The sequence below is a fragment of the Octodon degus genome, unplaced genomic scaffold (genome assembly GCF_000260255.1).
Source record: "Octodon degus isolate 3935 unplaced genomic scaffold, OctDeg1.0 scaffold00043, whole genome shotgun sequence".
Lineage (NCBI taxonomy): Eukaryota > Metazoa > Chordata > Mammalia > Rodentia > Octodontidae > Octodon > Octodon degus.
Window position 1 is genome coordinate 2,370,100 of NW_004524619.1, and position 23,907 is coordinate 2,394,006.

Sequence of the window (23,907 nt, forward strand, 5' to 3'; positions counted from 1 at the left end):
AGCATCTATTGTTAGTATAAAGAAGCCCACTTTCATTTTTCCCTGCTTTTTCACTATATAGTACTTTTAAAAATCTTTCTAGAATGTCTAGAATCTTTTACTTCTGAAATTGCTTTATGTATTATCTTGGAATGGATTTTATTCATTACTTATGGTGCATCTTCAGAAGACCTTTTGATTCTGAAAGCAACTTTTGATTTGAAGATGTTATGTTAAGTTAGTTTTTTTCTATTTTTCTTCCCGTCTCTTTCTTTCATTTTTCTCAGTTGTAGAGTCACAGTTATGTTAGTGGAGGTGGGATGAAATATAAAATATATATGTTGGGTAACTTCCTTTTGACAAGTTACTTATCTACTTCCAAATATTTCTCTTTTTTTCTTCCTTTGTCACTGGTACTTTTTGTGTCCTTGTGAAATAAAAATTGTCATTGTTTTAGCATTTGGGAAGATGACAGAAAGAAGCCCATGTAGTTGATCTGTATTTGATGAACCAATGTTTTATGTGCTCTTTATTCCTTATCTTTCTTCTAGCTTATGCTTTTCTTTTTCTTTTTTCTTGTAAAACTTCATTATTTGAGACAAGGTCTCATTAGCTCAGGCTGGCCTTGCACTCAGCCTGGCCTTAAACTCAGCCTGGAATCTCAGGCTGATCTCAGACTCACTGTGATCCTCTTGCCTTAGCCTCCTGAGTGCAGGGATTACAGGCATGTGCTACCATGCATGGTTTATCCATCTTTTGAGATGCAGCTCTTGAAAGCTTTCTTTGATTCTTCAATAATCTTGCCACCCCTCTTACATATATTGTTAGAACTTTTATTATACCAATTATAATCACTAGTTTATTGCTTGTAGTAAGAAGAGGAATCGTCTTACTTTTACTGATATTCCTGTATAAAAAATAGCATTTCTTAAATAAATGAAGACATACATAAGTGAGGTAAGTGACAGGTAGCTATTGTGCATGTTAGTCAGATGGATTGATATTCTTATTTTAGACTATTTTAATTAGCATTTGATAAATTAAAACTTATTAGTGATTTATTTCTTTTTATAAAGTATTAATACTGTTGTCCTAGGGTAATGAAAGAAATGACTTTATATCAAAACTAAATTATAAAGTAGTGTGCAGGGCTCAGCATTTAGGGGAACTGTGGTTTAAATGTTTACCTCAAAGTTTGTTAGTAATGTAATCCCCAAAGCACTAATTTTGGAAGATTGGATCTAGTAATAGGTGGCTGGTGAGATGTTCTGCCTTTGTAAACAGATTGTCATTACCATATTTCCTGGAAAATAAGAATGGTCTTATATTACTGTTTGCTCTGAATTATATTATAGGGCTTATTTTGAGAGGAGGTCTCTTCATGTACATCATTCCACATTTTTTCATGTACAGGCATCTATTCATTTACATTTATCATATTTATTACACATTTATCATATTCATGTACAAAAGTCTATATTCAACTAGCATGGTGGTGTATGCTTGTAGTCCCAGAACTTGGGAGTCTGAAGCAGGATTGCTGCAAGTTTAAGGCCAGGCTGGGCTGTGTAGTGAACCCAAGATGAACCTGAACTATATAACAAGACCCCGTCTCAAAACAGCAGCAAAAAAATCTATATTCATTTAGATGTCATGTCATATTCTTCTGTGAAATTGTCATAACCTTCCAAACTCCAAATTCCAGACTACAATTCTTGCAACTTCATTTTGTTTAGAACCATTGGCCTCAATCTCTCATGTCCAACAATAAAGCTTTCCTTAAATGAATACTTCTTGTCCATGTAACCTGCTTATAGTGCATTGACCACATAGCTTTCAGTGATTTTGATCCCATAAATTTTTCACCCAAGTGATGACCTCGATCAGGATAGGCTTCACAAAGTTTTCATTAAATCAGATGTTGATTGAAGACTTATGAGACAGGAGTGGCAACAAAAATGACAGTTAAGAATGGTCCACACAGTGAAAAATTGGAATCATCAAAATTTAGAAACCATTTCTTTATTTCATAAGGGTGTATTAAATACACCCATTACAACACGTTTATTGAATTATGAAGATCTTGGACACAGCCATGTCTGTCATCAAGTGCACACGTTACTCATGTATTATGTCTGTACTCTGATTGGTTATTCAGCAGTATGTCTGGAATTCATCTATTCCCATAGACATTTACCTGTTGTCCAAAGGCACCTGCTTGGGTATTTACAAATACTTGATCATAATTGAATTTAAATATTAATATCAATAACATTTATATTTAACCGTACAATATTATTACGCAATTGAATACATCCATCATGTCCTGCATATTATACTAAATGCATTTGTCTGTCTGACAATGTTAACTGGGGCTTATTTTAGGGGTAGGGTTTATAAGCATCCTAAAAAAAATCATACTAGGTCTTACTTTCTAGTTAGGTCTTATTATCAGGTAAAGGTGGTATCACTGAGTTAGGCTCTTTGTCATGGGAATGAGTTTCTTATCAAATCAAGTTCTGCCTTTTGTTGCCCATCTTCATTCCACCGTTGTAGGAAGCAAAGAAGACCCAAACCATTATCCCTTGGTGGACTTCTAGCTTCCAGAGCTATGAGTCAAATAAATTTCTATTCTTTTTTAAAAAAACATTTTCTTTATTCATTTTAATGAGGAAAAACAATAACATAGCAATACAACAGTTTCAAAATAGGTTGGTTAGGACAGTTGCAATAATTAATACATTGCATATTGTTGTCTTTGTAGTATTCAGAGATATCATGTCTAAATAATATTAGTACAAACTTTTCTTCTCAGTGAACTAAGAGAAAGTATAAACTTTTATTCTTTATAAGGTATCCAAGGTCTGATATTCTGTTACAGCAGCATAAAATGGACTAATACAAAGATGCATTTTTATTAGGAAATACCTAGAAGATACAGGGGGAAAACAAGCAAGTAAGAAAATCAGTTATTGTTACACCAGAAAGAGAATACAGCTGCATCATAGTGAAATGAAAGGAGTGGAGAAAAGTCTTTGTCTTCTTTCATTACTATAGTATTTCAGTTATTTGAAATACATTATAAAAACTTTTACCAAAAGATCTATTTTATGAGAAGTTACTGCCATGGGTCATGGGGTCCTAGATTGATTCCTAGATTTTCATGTGCTACAAACAATTGAGCATGACATGCAATGATAAGACACAGCAGTGGGATTTAATTTAGGCTGTGGTAGACTTGGAGTGAGCATCCTTGTCCTGTGAAAGAAAAGGAGCACCAGAAACGAGAGCCTTGAGTGTAGGGATTTAAAATGCTCTACTGGATCTAGAGTGCCTCCTGTTGGGTCTTCCAGCACATGATTGACAGTGTGGTTGTGAGGGTGCTGAGTAATGCCAGCTGCTTGTACTATACATATCCTTTCCTATAATTCACTGTTTAAAATTGGATGTATGAGATGCAGCCCATATGCACAAGCCTTTAATGAGCTCCAGGTGAAGAAATTTACTGTGGGGCATGCAGGAAGATCTGGTAGGCATGTGTCCTGGTATGGAATTTTGAAATTTTTTACATCAGGTTCAAAGATCTTTGTTTTATTTTTCCATCCATGTAGTAAGCCTTACAGACAGATGTGGGGTATGGATTGCCCAAGTTCAGGTTAATGGAGGGAAGTAGACCAGTACTCTAGTTGTATTGTGTATATTATTGTCATAGCCACAAACATTGTAATAAAAACATTTATTATTTTTTTCTTATGCATTTAGTACAGGGTCTATAGGATCTCACTACATAGATCAGACTCATACTGATCCTCCTGTTTTCAGTTTCTCAAGCACTGGGATTACAGGCGAGCACTTCCATGCCCAGTCTCAATTGCTGTTTCAGTGCACCCTGGGGGCGAGGCCGGCACAGCAGGCCAGGAATGGAACCCTGGCCTCTGTGTCTGCCTAAGCAGGTGCTTTGTTCCACTGAGCTATCTGGCCAGCCCAATGAAAATATTTTTAAAAAAAAATTTCGAATTAAACAATAGATTTTTTCTTTTTTCTTTTTGAGAAGGTCTTGCTGTACAGTGCAGGTTGGCCTCAGACTCACTATATAGTCTAGGCTGGCCTTGAAGTCACAGCTATTCTCCTGCCTCAGCCTCCTGAGTGCTGGGTTTACAGTTGTGTGCCACCATTCTTAGCTTAAACACTGGACTTTGTTGAAAATCTTTGTTACAGTTTTAAGTTGAAATTTGTTGCCAGCATCTTACCTTTTAGTAATAATGAAAATTATTGCATTTAGTAACAATGGAGATTAAAACTGAAGTACAAATTTATAGAAGATTCTTTAATTAGAAATTTAGTGGGAAGATAGGAAAGGAGTCCAGTTTAGGAGGTTGGAGGGATTGCTCTGCTCACATACACAGGAGCCAGCTTTAATGGATTGGCTAGTGGGCTGGGGTTTTTGTGATCATTTTTTCAGTCCTGCTCTCATAGTTCTAGAATCTTTATTGGTTGAAGATTTCACCAGGACCTCATATAAGAATGATTTCATTCTTAAAGGATTGTGCCTCTGTAATGTGGTCTCAGTCAAGTGGGGCTTCACTTCTTTTGGAATCCACATGATTACAGTTTTAGGAGAATGGCTGGACGCTGCTGGTATAGGTGAATGTTCCTGTAAAGCTTTTGTTGTCCTTACTCTTGAAGGGGATGAATGTCTATAAACTCAGGCCTCATCAGTCCTGTCTGGTCATCTCCTAGGTAGACACTTCCTAAATGATCAACATACCCGGATACAAAACTGGGAAGATATTTGACTCAAGATTATAGTCACAAAGACATAAAATAAAAGTCAAGCTTTATTTTGCTTTGCGTTACCTATTGGCCATATTTGGGCCAAATGCAGAGTCATGGTTCATAATAAAAATGATTTTTAAGTCCATGACTGTCACAGAAAAAAAAGTAAATCATATTTCTAATAAGCAACAGGAAAGGGCTTGGAATTTGGGTTGTTTTCCATTCCTGTTCTGGGCCCTGACAATGTCATAACTGCATCAGTTTCATTACTATAAGAACCTGTTGTCTTCTTTTGGAGGTGTTCCCTTTCATCGTATAGTTTTGTGTAGTTTTATTGTAATTTTAATTGTAGGAAGTACAATTACTATAGTTTAAACTATTTTATGTGAGAGGTATACTGTTTGTATATCATTAATTACTGATGAATAGGCCAGGTAGGTTTTATAGTAGTTTACCTATCTTTAGTAGAATGTTTGCCTAGTCTTAGGTAATGTCTTATACATGATGTGTATATAAAGCTGTAAGGACTGTTATCTCAATGGAGTTACTTAGCAGTGTTCTAAATTTTGTAGTATTTCTCATATTCTTTTTAGTCATAATACCAGTATCTTTAAGCCCTAGATACTTTTATGGTTGAGTTTCCTTATTTGAAATGTTCTTGTAACTACATAGAATTACTTTTGGGATATTGTGGTTTTCATATGTTGATTTATATGTAATATAATATTTCTATAAAATCAGAGATTGAGTTCCAAAAATAGATTTTTAATAATGCTATATTCTAATTTTTTGATTTCTACTAATCTTTTAGATTCTTTGTTTTATGAACATGTGTTTTTATTTAAACGTTTATATTTTTTAATAGTAGTTTCAAGATAAAATTATATCACTATTCCATTTGTTCATCCACATTAACTTATTTTGCTAGTGATTATGTCTTTTATGTAAAGTTTATTAGAGTAATTTTTTTGAGTGCACCGTGTTATGCACTGTCTCTACCACTCAGTCTCCCCCAGTTGTTCCATCTCTGTATTTTATACTGTATTTCCTGTGGTAGGTCATACTGAGTTTAGTATATCTCAAAAAAACTTTATGTAAAACTCAATTCAAGTGAAGGAAAGTCTCATAGAAAAATGTATAATTATTTTATTGTATAAAATTTAAAAATGTTGTGTAGGAAGCCACAAGTCCTTAACAGATGTAGTTGTCTCCTTGTTTCAAATTTATGCCAATCAGAGTTGATAGGATTTGATCACACTCTAGTAGATTTATGGAATAAATTACAATATTACATGACACACTTCAGATAGAAAACATCAATATAAGTTACATCTGATTTCTAGTTTAAGATAACAAGCCAGTAATATTTAAAATCAGATGTATTTCTATTTAGTTGTAGATGTTCTGTCAGATTTTCATAGGCCCACAAAGAAGTGGGTTTGAATTTAAAGAGATTTGACTGCAGAAAAGTTTAATACAAGATGCAAAACTCATTCTTGAGGTACTAGATTTTTTAAAATTAAGACTTGATTTGGTAAATAGGAATTTTTGTTTGCTTTTTAAACAAGTAGTTTACTACTTCATACACAGTGAAAATGGAATATAACAGAATAACAAAAGTGATAAGTAACCCCAGTGTCTTAGGATCAAGAAATTGAGAGTTATACTCTCAAATATGTCTGCTCTCATAGCAAAAACAGAACCATTTTATTAAAAGCTTCTGCTAAGGACTGGGCAGATAGCTCAGTAGAATAAGTGTTTGCCTGGCAAACATAAGATCCTGAGTTCAGTTCCCGGTACTACAAAAAAAAAAAAAAAAGCTTCAGCTGAGAGAGTTCTTAAGTTCATTCAGGAGGTCCAAATAGTGGAAACCATTATAGTTCCACTATAAAATGGAAAGTGTGTGGCCTCCAGAGAACTTAATCTGAAGTCATTACTAAATTGAGAATTGTAATTTGCAAAAGGAGGATAGACCTTTCAATTTCTTAGATTGAAATAATTTAATTTTTAAATATGGAGTCTAGGCAGATCACTCCTTTTTAAGATGATAGGTCTTCAAGTTTCTGGTATTGATATTGGAAAATCTTTTAAATTTTTTCAGAAAATATTTACATCATGGCTTAGATAATAAAACTTGGACTATGCAGAAGATACATGGAACCAGCAAGGTGCTTTTGTGATCACTTGAGTGTTAGCACATTAATATTTGCCATATATAGTTAAAAAAGTTTTTGTAAATTCTTAGAGATAACCATTCTCTTGAAATTGGTTTATATCCTTCCTCTCTATTTTTATACATGTTATTTATTTATTTTTCAGACAGAGTCTTGCTGTGTAGTTCAAGCCAGCTTTAAGTTTACTTTATAGCCCAGACTAGCCTTGAATTTACAGTGATCCTCCGGCTTCAGGTTCTGAGTCTGAGATTATGGGTGTGTACCACCATGCCCACCTATTCCTGTCTAGCTCATAATTTTCCTAATAATTAGCTTTTATGCAATTTTCTCCTCCTTTTTTCCTAGGATTTTTCCTGAACTTGTTACTTTCTACTGTAACAAGACATCTGACTTGCTACTATTATGTAATATTTCATAATATGACAACATCAACACTATAATTTGTATATCTGTTTCTCTTTTCATAAACATTGCTTTGTCAGAATACTTTGCACAGACTTCTTCCACAGGTATTCCTGAGGTTCTGCATGGCTCAGTATTTTGTGTGCACAGGACAAACTGACAACTATTGAGAACCGTGTTCAGGTTCTGGCTGTAGGGAGGATTGTTTATGCAGTTTGGTGCCATGATGCACACTTTCCTTGCTGTGCCTTGTATCTTTAGAATGCCTTGTATCTTTAGAAAGTAAGCCATTGATTTTATTCTAGGCTAAAAGACTGTAGACAATCCCCTACCCCTTCAAAACTGGCTTTTTGTCCTTCCCATCTCTGTATGAAAAGAAAATTGCTCTTTATTAAAAGATGTTGGAAAAGATTATCTAAAAATGTTACATATTTTTTATTTTTACATATTTGCTTTATCTTAATCTGTAGAAAGTTAGGGCCTATGCTTTTGGTTTATTTTATTGTATCAGTGTATGCCTGGCCAGTGTATAAATAAGACCTCATTTTGCTTAATGTGAGCGGTATGATTTTTTGTTCAGGTAGTTAGGTAACTCTGAGTTACTGACTAGTGGAAAAATGAGCACTCATTTTATGAATGTTTTGGAATTTTTAAAGAGATATTTTAAAAATGTAATATAAATTTTGTTTACTTTCAAATTTGTATAGTTTTTATTAGTTGAGCTTATTTAATGCACTTTTATTTTGAAGAAATTGTATGCTTGCTAGAAATCTTACCTAAAATTGTATTTAAACATATATACTTAAGATTTGGATTGGGCTGGGGAGATGGCTCAGTAGAATAAGCACTTGCCTGGAAAGCACAAGGGCCTGAGTTCAATCCCCGGTTCCGAAAAAAAAAAAAAAAAATTGGATTATAGAGCACTCTTGAAATATTAAAGAAAAACTCAGCTCATAAAATTCTTTGTGTGTCCAATACTTTAAGCTGCCTCACAGAATGCCAGATATTAGCTATTAATATTATTAGCCCTTCCACTGTTATTTTTTGAGATTAAAAATGGTTAAATGAATTGTTAGGTCTGCACTATTTGTTGTTACTAGTTTCAGAAAGCTGAAAAATGTTTATGCTCTGTGACAAGCAGATGCTAGTCTAACGGGGCGATATATTATGTATCAGAAATGATTTCTATTGTAGTGTTTTTATTTTAAAGGGAATAAAAAGAAATTGGAAAAATAAATGATACAGAATTTCAAGAAACATAGTGATAGGAATTCAACAGTGGTTGTTTCGTTGCATGTTGTTGTCTTCAAAGTAGTTGTTCAGATTACTAGGTATAAGAATATAAAGTTGGTCAATAAAAATATTAACTGTTCCTTTTTGATTTAATGAGAGAAGATTAGCTTACATTAAAAGTGGAATTTGATGTGATATTTGTTTCCTGTGGGCTTTTTTTTTTTTTTTTTTAATAATAGACATACGTTTACACTGTCAGATTTTTTCTTTATTTTTATACTTTTTTTCTGTATTTACTGGAATTATGATCTCACACTCATTTATTTTTTCATTTTTTAAATTTATTGAGAAACATAACAATGAGAGTTTCACAACCAATTAATAGCACATTTTCAGTAATTAATACATTGCATATTGTTGTCTTAGTGGTTATTCATTGTACAAGATGCAGACCTGATATCCTGTCTCAAAGACTATTAGAACAAACCTCTCTATCCATTGAATTAAGAGAATGGAGCTGTATATCTATCCTATTTTGTATCTCACACTCATTTAAAAGTTAGTAAAATATTTTTAAAAAATGAACCTTATTTTAAATTAAATCTGATAAATGTTTGAGTGTGTTTAGGTTTTAAAGTTTCTCCGATTTCTTGAGATCAGCAGTGAATACAGTGTTGCAAGTTAGTCAGTGAATGAGGTACTGGGAGCTTTGATACTGGTGTCACTGAATTATAGTGTATTTAGGTTGCCATATGGTTTGCTATGTACAACAGTTCCTGCGTACTTTGCTTGCCTATGAGAGAGGTATATTGCTAGCCTTTGTGTTTCTTTTCCTTTTTACTTAATTTATTCTGTCAGCAACTTTAAACTTGACTGCAGTTGCTGACTCTGAACCCTTAACTACTTCTGGATCTGAATTGTACATTTTGATTGACAAATTTACCTTTATGTATGGTCAAGTAATTCTATATTTGGAAAAATGTTCCTATTGTATATTTTATTCCACTGAACCTAGCAAAGTTAAATGTAGTTTGGATGCATAGGGAAGAATTAATGATTGGAAGATAGAAAGTTGGTAAATTATTCATTCTGGCCCCAAGGAAGCTGAAAAGCTGAGTGAAAGACTAATAAATCATTTGTGGTACTGCTGGTTGTCACTTCCAATTATTTTGGACGGTTTTGTGATAAACTGCAGCACCTGCTAGATATCCACACATCCTCCCTTGATGCTGGTGCAGCTTGTTTAGTCGATTATCAAAGGCAAGTTTGTGTAAAGTTTTATTTAGGTTTGAAAATAAATTACTTTTTTAAAGTAAATTTTTCTTTCTCATTGTTTTGAGTGCCCTGAAAGGATTTTCTTGACATGACAGGGAATCTGGAATATACATATTACTTTAACCAGGAGAGACTTTACCTTTGTGTTAAATTAAATACTTGGTGAATTAAGCATTTTTTAATCATTCTCAGACTAATTGAAAAGTACTTCAGCTGAGATGATTATGATGCTAAAGATCAAATCATCTTTTGTTAGTATCATTTAGTGGAGAACCACCACTGCTGCTGCTTGACCAACTCTCTTCATTTCTGGCTGAGGGCTGGAACTACTACCCTTGAAAGATTCTTCTTTATATTTGTTCTAATTTACCTGCTGGGAGTATTACAGAGACAGAAAAGAATTCTCACGTGCAGCCAATTCAGGTATAGTTCTACTGGTCATGAAACCGGGCTCCTCTAAAACTTCTTGAGGAATAAATTATGAACACCATATAATGTGCATGCTTTATGCTTGCCACTAGTTAATTGTTTCTTGTTTGTGTTCAAGCCCAATTCATGAGGTTTGTTTCTACATATTTGACAGGACTTGTTTTCACCAAGATTTTCAACGTTAACCTAAACATATGGGGTAGTTGAGAGTACTCAAGACCATACAAAGAAATAATCTTGGTAAGTGAGCTTATATTCATTCATTGAGATACATTTTGGCTCATGACTTGCTTTTCATCAAATATTTATTAAAGCTCATGTATGCCAGCCCTCTGGGAACTACAACTAATACTGTTACTTGTAACAACTTTTTCAACTTAGTATGTGCCTTGTACTAGGTTTAACCATTTCACAAGTATTTACTCGTTTTAGTACAACAGATCAGCACTGCTACTTGTATTGTTATGCTTATTTCATAAAGGAGCTTTTGGAATGATTGACAACAGTGTTTAGAGTTTTTCTTTATACCGTAGTCTATAAATGGAAAAAAAATGTTTATAGTTTAAATTAAATAGATTTAGTAATTGTAATCTAAGTAGTAATAGCTATAATTTATTGAACACTTAATTTGGGGTTTGCTTTTATACATGTTGATTCATTTTTAACCTCTGAACAATAATGACTGTTATCTTATTATGGTGAGGAAATGTTAACCTAAAGAGGTTCCTGGGGTTATGCAGCTTGTTGATACAAAAGCTGGGATTTGAATCAAGATCTCCCTGTCTCCCTCCTCCACTAGGAGTTTAAACTCTAGTCCCAGTGGTACTTGCTAAACAATAGAAAGTGGGAAGGAAAGTAATTTAAGAACCAGGGGTACCTAGAGAGCTTTGCGGAAAAGTGGGCACAGAATATTGAATAAAAATTTTTAAAAATTATTTATTTTTTGAGTTAGCTTAAATCATAGATTTTTATATGAAATGTTCATTTTTTAAAATCTTGGCAATTTACTCAGGGTATAGTTTGTCCATTGGAGGTATCTTGTAGATGTTAGTTTGAAGCTTTTGCATCTATTTGCCTTCTTTTAAACAAATTATCATTCTTTTTTTTTTTTTTTTTTTTTGGTGGAACCAGGGATTGAACTCAGACCCTTGCACTTGGCAGGGAAGTGCTTATTCTACTGAGCTATCTCCCCGGCCCCTAAACAAACCATCACACTAGATGAATCATTTGTTATTTTCATAATCATAATAAACTCCAAAGACACTTAAAAAGAGATTTCCGAATTTCAGGCTGCCACTTAGATTTCATGATACCAGTAATTCAACTATAGTCTGTATAGCATATAGCATTAAGTTCAAACTAGAATTCTGAGAATGCAAATATTAGATTATACACATTTTTATTGATGCTCCCCTCAATGTTTTGCCATTGATGCCAAATGCTTATGTTTTTTTCCTACACATAACATTTCTTTACCTATGTTCTGCATCATGTGGGAAATTTAAGGTATATATGGTTTTTTTAATTGAAATGTTTTGTCAGATTACAGATAGAATTAGTCATGTAGAATATTGTGACTTTTAATTTAGAGTCTAACACAAAAATAAAAGTTTTAGTGAATGAGGAACTGTTTGAAATAAAGTCAGTGGATGTTCATAGATGTATTAAATTAGATACAAATAAAGTATCCCTGGGAGAGAACTTTATTTTTTATTTTTTTACTTTTTTTCAAATCAAATCGGTAGGATAGTTTCAATAATTAACACACTGCATACATTCTTCTTAGTGATTAATTGCTATACTAGATGCGGACTTGATACCCTATTTACAAACACCATTAGAACAAATCATTCTATTCATTATGAGAATGTAACTATATATCTATCCTAACCACTTTAAATACACAGATACAAAATGGACATTCATCTGTATCCCCCTTTTTTTGTTAAGTTCCATATTTGAATATTATAGATGTGTATACTCAGCAAAATATTCTAAAAGAGTCCAGTAGCCCATAATAGTATTGGGACTTGCGCTTCACTGGCAAAGTCAGAAATTGTTGACCTGAGTCCCCCACAGCTCAACATAACAGCATGGCTTTACTTCTTATGTTTCGTTTTTATACTTTTCTGCTGGATGGTTAAGACCAAGGTAAAGCAGGAACTATGCAACAAGAGTTGTAGCTTTTGGGCCTGATAAGGTCAGTGAAATCCCCTCAGGATTTATCCTGAGATCCTGTACCTCAGATTGTAGAACCTTTGTCAGTGTCAGCCATGTGGATGAGTCACGGCCATTGCTTGGCCAATGTGCTCTCTGTGAAAGCCTGAGAGAATGTTTTCTGGGAGAGAACTTCAGTATCATTAAGAATACTGAATTGTTAGAGGTTTTTGTTCCATGAACCTAGATGAATGACCTCAACTGTTAATGTCATTACTTTGGAATTATTCTTCATGTAGTTTCAAATCCTACTTTATAGTTAAAGTCTTTCCTTCCAAATCAATGGCTTTTTCACAAACAGGGCTTAATACATTATGAATTTTTTAATGCATCCTTTAGATCCTTTATATATTATTTAATATATAAATTCCTTGTTGCCTACTTAACTTTTCTGTCATACATTAGAGGTTTTTGACCTGTATAGTTTCATGTAATAATATTTAATTGGTCAAAGTATAGCTTTGAAAATTCTGCAATTCTTTATTGTTTCTTGTTTATTATAAGGACATTGTATAGTTATTGTAAGAAATATTAAAAATACAAAATCACAGGATTTCACCATACAGTATGAACCAGCAGATAGTTTTTTTTTTAAAACAAAAAAACTTGGGTTATCATTTTCTGTTTGTGTTCTTTAATAATAGTTATAGTTTAGTGAATTTGCTTTTAAATGACAATATTTAGTAGTGCTGAATTAGAGGTCCTTCTCAAAGCTTCTCATCTAATACACGGAAGTAATTTCTGCCTTTTCCTTACTTCCATGTAATTATACCTCCACTATGATAGTTTATTTCCATTTGTGTGCATCTTTCTCAGTTTCTTGAGGATAAACTGTGATTATCATTTTGTAACATCCATTAACTTTTCAGTGAATAAATGAAACTAAATCTTAAGTTCAGTTTGTCTTTTGTACCTGCTTCTTGAAATAGCAAGATGGCAACAAATACAAAATTTTTATAATTTTAGTGAGTTATACAGATAGGGCTTTTGTGGAGCTTATGCAAGCAAATTACTACAGTTTATGGATCTAATATTTTCCTACATCTAAAGATGTACCTGGTCCTCTACCTTGGTGGAAAGTGTAACCAAGATTTACTGTATACAGATTTGTCTAACAAATCTAACTTGAAGGGTGAGTTCTGCTAAATTATTGCCTCTATATTATATTAAAACTTTGTAAAGGAAATAGTAAATTATAGGAAGGCTTCAAATTGTTTTATAATTAACTGAAATCTGGGAAATCTGAAGCAGCAAAATATTAGAATTTTAGTGGAACCTGTTGTAGTACTCAATAGATTAAAGGCAGTTCAGGATGCTAGGAGTGGATGGGTTCCTATAAGTCATCTCCTAGCATCTGTCAATAGGATACTGACATTTAAGAGATCAATCCTGGACCAAGGCTGTAAGACAGAAGTATACTCAGTGCTAATTACTGATATGTGCTCAATAAATATGTTTTGTGTCAGGTATAGTGAATGGCTGGAAATGTTTCTATGTATATCTTAGGTAAGTTATTACCAAAGAAAATCACCATGAATGTCTACATTAGAAAACAGAATTTTAGTGCTCACTTCAGCACATATACTAAAATTAGAAAACAGAATTTTATATTCCATAAAAAACTGTACTTTGAGGACAAGAGACTAGAATACATAACTCTTTTAAAAATTTGGCAATTCAAGGAAAGATGAAATAGAATAGGTTCTACTTAGCTTTGTTTCCAGAAATACTTTGTATAATTGGAAGATATCTTTGATTAAGCTTTATGGAAACTTTTCAAGTTTGAAGAAGATTTCAGCTGTAGTGTCTAAAGAGTCACTTAAAAAAAAAAAAACCCTATATTAAAATGAAATGTGTCCAAGCTTTAAAGAAAAGATATCGGAGTTTGCAGATGATCCTAAAATTGGAGCTAGGGGAAATAATGAGGAACAATGCAATCAGATTCAAAAAGATTTGGATTGTTTAGGTGATTGGGCCAGCAGATGGCAAATGCAGTTCAGTGTAGACAAATGTAAAATAATTATGTTAGGAACAAAGAACCAATCATACAGCACACTGATCAGGAAAAAATTTGTGAGTTATTGTGGGAAAACCATTGAAACAGTTAACCCGGTGCACAGCTGCAGCAAAAAAGGCAAGCAAGAAACCAAATTAGCAGACGGATAGAATATAAAGCAAGAGGCAATACTTAGAGTGTATTAAGAAACTTGCTAGACCCCATCCAAATTAGTCTAGTATTGGTTGATAGAACAGCTTTAGGAAGAGTAAATTTATGCCTTGGACTAGCAATCGTACCAGACAAATCTAATAATGAGAGAGATGTGCACTACTTAAAAACTTTTGTTTGAAAATTTTTGTAGATAAAGAGCAAGACACTAAAAGTAAAGGTAGTTTCGGTCTGGCCACTATCAAAAGTAAGTTTTAGAAGAGGACATCTGTGGTTTCCACTGCCTCAAGCCTTAGCCAGATCCTTTTCTTTTTAGATAGGAGTTTACCTCTCACCTCTCAAGGGTAAAGAAGCCTAAAGGCTGCATAAAGTCCTTGTGAAGCTTGAACCCTGAATTTTGGTGGCCAGATAGCATGGATGTGAGACCTAAGAGTTGCTGATGTGATGCTTCTTCCTGACTTGCATGACTCTGGCAGGTAGATAAGCCTGCAATTTCATTCTGGGCTATAGAGGAAAGAATTTTTCTCTGATTTGCCACCCTTCAGTCTTATCCTACCTTGATTTTCCAGCTTTGCCTGAGTGTTTTTGCCTGTCCTGTACCTAGGCAATAAGTTCCTTTTGATTTCTGTTAGCCAGAACATGTATCTTTTTTTTTTATAATCAGGCTTTAACTGGTATAGTGGCAGAGTTTTATTGCTGTTGTTATCCCATGATGTGTTTGCATTGTTTTGAGTGGTGTCCTGCAAGTAATTTTTTTTTTTTTTTTGCGGAACCCGGGATTGAACTCAGGCCCTTGCGCTTGCCAGGGAAACACTTATTCTACAGAGCCATCTCCCTGGCCCTCTAATTTTTTTTGTATGAAAAGAAAGCCAAAACACGAATCTCAATCTTTCTCTGAAAGAGAAGCAAGAATTTCAACCATCAGCATCTGTAATTCTCTTGTAAAATGTAATTTTGTCCATACAATTGAATAATGTCACTGTGTGTTCATAAGAAGAATGTTTCAATTTCTTTACATATTTCTCAATATTTTCTCATTTTATTTTGTTGAAAACTTAAGCTTACCGGATTGCATTAGTGTTACATGCATGATAGGTTATATCAGAAATACTTTCTTAGCAAATTGGTCAAGCAATGGCTGTGACTCATCCACATGGCTGACACTGGCAAAGGATCTACAAACTGTGGTACAGGGTTTCAGGGTAAATCCTGAGGGGATTTGACTGACCTTGTCAGATACAAAAGTTACATTTCTTGTTATATAGGTCTTGCTTTATCTTAGTCTTAATCATCCAGCAGAAAAGTATAAAAAAGAGGTATAAAAAGTAAAGCCATATTAATATGCTGAGTTGTAAAAGGCTCAAGTCAACAACTTCTGACATTGCCAGGCCTACAGAAAACCTACTACTATTATGGACTACTGGACCTTGGAATATTTTGCTGAATTCACGTACCTACAGTATGTAAATGGCAATGGAATACCCATCTCTGACAAATCTAAACAAAAAAAGGGGATACAAATGAAGGACCATTTTGTATCTGTATATACAAAATAGGATAGATATACAGATACATTCTCTTAATTCAGGGAGATGAAAGATTTATACTCATAGTGTTTGGGAAGGATATCATGTCTGCATCTTGTACTATGAATAACCACTAAGAAGACAACAATATGCAGTGTATTAATTATTAAAATTGTCCTACTAATTGGTTTTGAAACTATCTCATTGCTATTTGTTTCCTCAATAAAATAAACGGCCAATAAAAAATACTTCTCAAACTTTTAAGTTCTTTAATTATTGCTTTTATATTACTGTGGATTAATGAATATTTATTGAATAGAATTTTGGGAAAATAACACTTCTGAATTAGTAATTGTAGATTTTAAGTTTGTGGTGAGTTGACTAATATGTAGAATTTATTTTTATTATATAAAACAGTGCTTTCTGATTTCTCACATATATTCATTTCAGTGATATTGTTAGTTCAGTATACACATGCTTCAAGCATAGCCATATGTAGAATAAAGTGGGAAGTTTAAGTTTCTTTGTTTTGGAGCTGTGTACAGTACTATTCCCTGGAAAGAGTTGGAGATAACCAAGAATTTGTCCTTGGGTCATTTTCATCATTCCTGAAGGTGAAGTGGAACCATTCTATTAGGCAGTTGTTCCTGAACCCATTATTCCCGTATCCATAGGTCACCTGAACTCTTAGTTTGCCTTAACACTATATGAAGTATGGCATTCATAGCATGCCCTACCTTTTTAGAGATTGTCTTTTTGAAGAACATACTTATAAACTTAGGTGCTTCTTTGAAATTTTGGTTAATATAATTTTGGTTCAGTGAAGGTAAAAAGTTCATCTAATTGAGGGACATGTCTTTGGTATGTTGCATGGTTAGGGACTGCATATGTCATATGCTTTCACAATAAAGAAAATCAGTGTATTTGGGAATTTAACTATTTTAATGTGAATTAAAGATAGTCGAGTTTTCAAGTATAACATGTAAAGTATTGGAGATCCGTTTAAAATTGAATAAATACTGTACCTTGTATTTTTCTCTTGCATTTATGCATTTAGAAAGAGACTGTTGGACATAGGGCTGAAATACTAAGTGGGTAATTAAATACTGCATCATATTCAGACAGTGGAACATTCAGGAACATTCTTCTACCACCTTCTGGTCTTTGAGTACTTTGCAGGTTCTTTCCTATGCTAAAATTCTTTGGCTTTATGACAGTGTCTAGCCATAATTTTTAGGAGAAAAAATTGCATCCCTCATTTCTTGTTTCTTATTTGATAAGAAATGATGCCTGTGATAGGACCTGAGAAAGAGACTTAAGAAAGATTACTTTGAAGGCTAATTAAAAGGGGAACATGAACCTAGTCTTCTCCTTGTCAAGTTAAAAGTCACGATGCAATGGTTCCTAATCAGAGCAAGTTGATGAAAAATTACATAGGAAAAGTTCAGTGTCATTGCAAAAATGCCATTAGCTTTTGGATACCTATTGAATCTTCTGCATCTGGTATGCACACACAAAATTGTTTTATGAGTGTATTTTCCAATTTTAGGGACAAGATTGTATGTACTTCTGAAGAGATTCTGTGATGTACACCTTTGAGGCTTACTTTGATGACCTGGACAATTGTAATGGAACCATTAGACTCCAGATGGATCTTTAATCTGGCTTCTCATTGAGCAGAGTGTCTTCGTAGAGTCTCTGACCATCTGTTTTGGAAACATAAATGACATTATTTAAGACTTATACATATTAACCCATTCTTGGGTTTATGACAGTGTATTCAATATATCTTATTGAGAAATGTGATGTAGACAGTTTTATGCAAACAAGTAAAAGCCTAAACTTACTATTTTTCTGTTAACATTTTTTGTGATTAAAGTTTTAATGGATTTAAGGGAGCTTATATTAAACTTCAGGAGATTATAATTTGTCTATTAAATATTAAGTTATTTCCTTATTTCAAATAACCTTCACAAAGGTACTAATTTCTGAAGAAATCAAGCACATTCAGGATGGTATGGCTATAGACAGGAGTCATATTTGAGAAACTTTTAAAATAAATATGGTTTCATCTTTGAACAGCAGAAACTCTCAAATTGTCTTATTTCAGAATGAAGTTTGCTTTGTACTCTACTGGAAATTACTTCAATAGAAGGGGACATAGGGCTTGGTTTTTAAACACTGTGGACAAGAACCAGCTTGGTTTTTCTTACTTTTTGTAGTCTTTAGTAGTTTCCTTCAGGTTTACAGGGTGGCTACCATCAGCAGGTGGAGCAGTAATCATTCTTTAGTTCCAACAGAGACTCAAGAATTTTTCTCTCCAAGGTAAGCTAAAAATTCTTTTTGTCAGTTTCATTTGCTCTATTTAAACTCCGTGTCCATTGTTAGCCCAACAGCAATCATTATTTGTTGTCTGTGTTTTTGACCCAATCACCAACAGGAAGGATGGTATTCTAATGGATATTATAATGGTTGATGGTTCACAGCCACTTACGAAACTGTGGAGGCTAGGCACTAGAGACCAGCTCTCTTTAAGTCATGGGAGGAAGAAGCTAGAAATGGATAGTGAAATTACAAATTTTGAATCCAATTCTTTGATTAAATTTTTATTATCTTTCCTTGAATTTTTGTTATATGGTTTCTATTTCTATTTTTGGACACAGGTGAAAATTCTATTTAGAGAGAAATATTATGTATTTTATAGTTTCTTTTTTGTTATGTAGATACTGAAAAAATTAATTTGGCACAGGTTAAGTGTAGGTTATATTATTAAATAAATGTTTTTGACATTTTCAGAGGTAACTATCATACCTCACCAGTGAAATTTATTCCTAATAAATAAGGCTATATAGTTTCATGGACTTGCAGCTTACCCTGACATTGGTAGGTGAGCTTTTTTTAAAAATTGAATTAGCATTTATATATAGCACAATATTAAGTTGTACATTGAGAATAAGTACTGGAAATAAAGAGTTCTATACTCATGGCAGAAACATCTTATTGTGGTTCTAAGTTAGAAAACACTGAAGATAATACTATATAAGAGGAGAAAAAAAATTCTCAAGAGTCCCAGAACAAATGTAAATACTAGGCATGGATTGGGTTTATCTCTATCAGGTAATGTTTATATGCAGGTTTTCTGAAGGGTGCAAAGTTGTTTTTCCTGGCTTTGAACTTATTGTGTAGACCAGGCTGGTCTTTAAACTTGGGCAATTCTCCTATGAAGTGTTGGAATTACAGGCATGTACCACTATGCCTGGCATTGCTCAGTGTTCTTAAATTTATTTTGTCTTCATATTTCACTTATGCACTATTGAAAATCTAGAATTTGTTCTAAATTTATTAGAATATTTAAAAATCATTAAACAGCTGGATAAGCAGCTAGCAGAGTAAAGACGGAATCTCTTTTTTTCATCCTTCTTCCCTACATCTAATAGATCTTACTGATTTTCCATGACACTTACTTCTAGAAATAATAGGACTGTGTCTTTCTTTTTTCTTTGACTCCTTAATTCATGGTAATATTCATAATAACATGTATAATTCTGTACCTTAGCTTTTTCTTTAACCTTTGCATTTTATTTTGAATCATTTTATTTTTAATATTTTATTTTTAACTTTGAGCCATTCATTTTATATAGTTAGGGAGCAGTAGGGTAGAATCCAAGATTTTTGTCCAGTGGTAAATACTATTGGAAGAAGTATGTTATTATACTTGTTAACGTTCTCCTCTTCTACAATGGCTACTTTAAGTTCCAGCAGGAAACATTTATTTCCTAAGGATCTGAATCTAGTATGTTTTAAAACTCTGTTCTTCACATTCAGCTAGTAGGGATGAACATTTCTCATAGGAGCTGTAGCTGTCTTGGATAAATTATAAACTCCTTAATTATCTACTGCTTTGCCATCTATGATTTAATAATTTTGAGTAGCTTGTCCTTTCATTGGGTGGGAATCTCCTGTTTTCTCTTTCTTAGTTTCCCTAACTCTAAGAATTCCTGTAATTTCTTGTAAACTTGCCTATCCTAGACTTTTAAGGTGCTTACAGACAGAGTGGAGTTAAGAAGTTTTATTTTTAGCATGTAAACAGTGTACAACTGTACATGGTAGGAAATTTATTTGATTAAATGAATGGATTTTAGTGAAATAACTAGATATCTAAGTATATTTATTTTTTACATGAAATATTAAAATATTTTTGTTGTAGCAGTGAGTAGCAGAAAGGCTTTTAGAGAAATAAGATAGTTTTGGATAGCTTAAAATGTGCATAGCAAAGAGCAGATTAAGAAAGATATCACCTCTAAAGAGAGAATTACTGGTGGGCTTGCAAATGTTAGCCATTTATTTGACTGATGATATTGATGCAGCTGAAGAAAGACTGTGCCCATTGTGGGTGGGGGGTGAATTGGTCTGTGATTCTTGTTAAAGGAGAGGCCTAAAAGTTGAGATTGGTAGCATTCGTTTCAGATTTTATTGGAATATTGTGTTTTTTCTCTCTCTCAGAAGAACTATATACATGCAGGGTTGTTAGTAATAGGATTTTCTTTGTAGTAGAATAGTGACAGACAGATTTGAGCAGAGTAACTTCAAATTTTGACTTTTTAAATTTATGTATTGTTATACAGGGTTTCACTACACATCTTGAACTTGTCATGGTCTTCCTGTCTCAGCTTCTCCATCACTTGGATTACAGGCTTGCACTAACATGCCTAGTCTCGGTTGCCAGCTCAGCTCCCCCAGGGGCAGGGCCAGCACCACCTGTGATACTGGGTATCAAACTCTGGTCCCAGTGCTTGCCTAAACAGGCAGTTAGTCGGCTGAGCTATCTTGTTGACTCTTAAATTCACATTTTGACCATGGTATTTGTTAAGATTGTGTGTGTGATAAATTTCTATCAGAATTTAATTTCTGATGGTATGGCTGAATGTCAGACCTTGAGATAATTAATCCCTTGTGTTAATGATGGCCTTCCCATGGTACCTACTGAGAACCAGCCAGTATGTCACCCTTTAACAAGCATACAACATTCCAGCAGAACTGTGGGCCCAAGGGCTCGCACTGTTCTGCTGTTTGAAAATGTATTTCTATATGTATATATCTGTATATTCTGTGGTAATGTGAATGTCATTTTCTATTGGAAATATATATGAAAATATGAGATTTATTTATACAAAATAGTCTCATATTTTCAAAAAGTAGTATTTGATGTATATTGGGATGTGCTCCTAATCTGTGTCATCTTTATTTTTGTTTTACTTTGAATTGGGTTTTCAGGTGTCGAAGTTAGCTAGCTTAGGTTTAAAAGGTATTTGTACAGTAGGACGACAAATAAGGACTCAGATGGTAATCTAAGAAGAGGGCTTTAAGATTATAGGAAGAGTGTTTGTTTTAAGGCAGTGTATAAAACATACCGTACCTTACTCTTTCTGGCTACATATAGGAGTTCCTGTTTCTTATCATTTTGACTTGCATTGTTATTTTCTTGCTGCAACAACCAAAGCAGAAGATAGATTTTCCCCAGAGATTATTAGTTTACATGGTTTGAGAACACAGAGAATCTAAAAAGCAGATAGTATAAGACCTGAGGTTACTGATGAATTTGAGTCAGGTGCCCACCCAAAATCCAATTCATGACTACTTGTGTGATGTAGAATTGGGCAACCACACCGCAGATGCTGGGTTCAAGGCAGTGTATATATTTTAGAAGGTGATTGGATTGAGAGTTTCAGTAAAGTATCATGTCTGTAGGGGGTGAAAAAATGGCTGCTTTCATTCTGATTGCTGTTCCAGGAAAAGGTTGTTATGTTAGTATAGGAGATATTGTTTCATTTTGCTGCATGATAGCTGTGTTAGTTTCTTAGAGTGGCACTAACAAAGAACTGTGGACTGGGTGAGTTAAACACAGAAATTACTTTTTAGCAGTTGGGGAGCTAAACATCTGAAGTCAAAGTGCTAGGAAGGTTAATTCCTTCTGAGATTGAGTGTATGGTTCTTAAATTTTGATTATTTAAATTTTTGTTTTAGTAGTTGGCTAAAGATGATGCCCTGTCATCTTTATGTTTTTAAGTATTATGTTTGTGTAGATATGTAGTGTATGTAGTGCAAATGCCAGTATGTGTATGTTAAGCATGGCTTATCCAATGGGAAAGTTTGCAGAACTTTATGTCGGTGGATCTTATTTTAAAAACTATTTTGGTCAGTGTCTCTATCTTCAGGACAGTTTTTAGTAGAATAGTGCCTCCTTCACAGTGGCATAGCATTAGTATTTTATATCCAGACCCAAATGATGTAATTATATATCAGAATCTATTTTTGTTTGTTTGTTTGTTTTGCAGAACCGAGGATTGAACTCAGGCCCTTGCACTTGCCGGGGAAGCACTTATTCCACTGAGCCGTTTCCCCGGCCCCTCAGAATCTATTTTTGATGTTTATTCATGTACTTAAAGAGGCTACAGATTTAAAGTAAATTAAATTATTTAAATTATCAAAACTGATTTGTCATTGTCACTCTACTCATTCTGCTAAAATTTATATGCTTTTATTTTAAACTTAAATTTTAGAGGTAGTAATTGTAGGAATTTAACAGTGTTTCAGTTTAATGCTTTCATTTGACCTCTCGTTACAGTTTCGAAGGCTTCTGTTGAAAATGTTACTAACTTAATTTCTAAAATTTAATTATCCAGGTTCAACTGCTTGAGGAATCTGGCCCCTTATCAGTAAATAAATGTTTATGTATTTAGCATGTAAAATTTTTACAAATTAATGCTCTTAGTTATTATACTGTTAACTAAATTAGAGACATCAGTTTTCTCACTAGTTTCTTTTCTATTTCAGGGTGTAGTCTAGCAACCCACATTGTATTTAGTGGTCATGTCATTGTAGTCTCCTTCTGTGCAGTAGTTCCTCATTCTTTCCTTGTCTTTGATGACTTAAACTTTTGAAGAATACTGGTCATTATATTGTTCATTAGACTCAGGATAGATGTTACTGTGGAAGAATAAGGTAGTGGTAATTTCTGTATGTTCAGTGCATCATATTAGCGATCCATGATTTTTCTTATGGGTGGTATAGGAACTTTCTTTATTCATTTATTCAGTCAGATGAGATCCATATAATGTAAAATTAACAGTCTAGTAGCGTTTGGTATATTTACAGTGGAGTGTAACTTACTGTCTCTGTAGAGTTTCAGAACATTTTCATCATTCCTAAAGGAAACTTGAACTCATTAATTACTCTCATGCTATGTGAGTTCTACTTGTATAGATTTACCTAGGCTGGATATTTCAAAAAAGTAGAATCATACAATAAGTGAGCTTTATGTCTGGTGTCTCTCATTTAGGACAGTGTTTTTAAGGTTCCTTAACATTTTAGAAGTTATCAGTAATTTATTTCTTTTTGTGGCTGAATAATACGTCTATTTTTTTTGAGGCAGTCTCACTGTGTACTGTAGGCTGACCTTGTACTCACAGTTTTTCTCCTGTCCCTGCCTCTGGAATGCTGGATTACTACATCTCGCTCACCATAAATATGTCGTTGTATGTCTATGCAATGCTTGCTAGACATCTGGACTCTTTTTGTCTTTCAGATGTGGGGTTACTGTGAGCATGTATGTACATTTATTTGTTAAATTGCTTGGTCATGTGGTAATTCAAACAAACTTTATTCAACAATCAACAAAGTTCTAACATTTTTGTTTTTTGTTTTTTCTTTTTTCTCTCTCTTTTCTTTT

General features: G+C 33.6%; 1 protein-coding gene across 1 annotated transcript in view; it reads left to right on the forward strand.

The window, feature by feature from the left end:
• LOC101561793 (TBC1 domain family member 5) overlaps window positions 1–23,907 on the forward strand; it is a 422,866-nt gene that overhangs the window by 68,331 nt on the left and 330,628 nt on the right. Inside the window, exon 3 of the mRNA XM_023715719.1 lies at window positions 10,423–10,508. The gene's annotated coding sequence lies outside the window, so the exon portion shown is untranslated. The remainder of the gene's footprint in view (window positions 1–10,422; window positions 10,509–23,907) is intronic.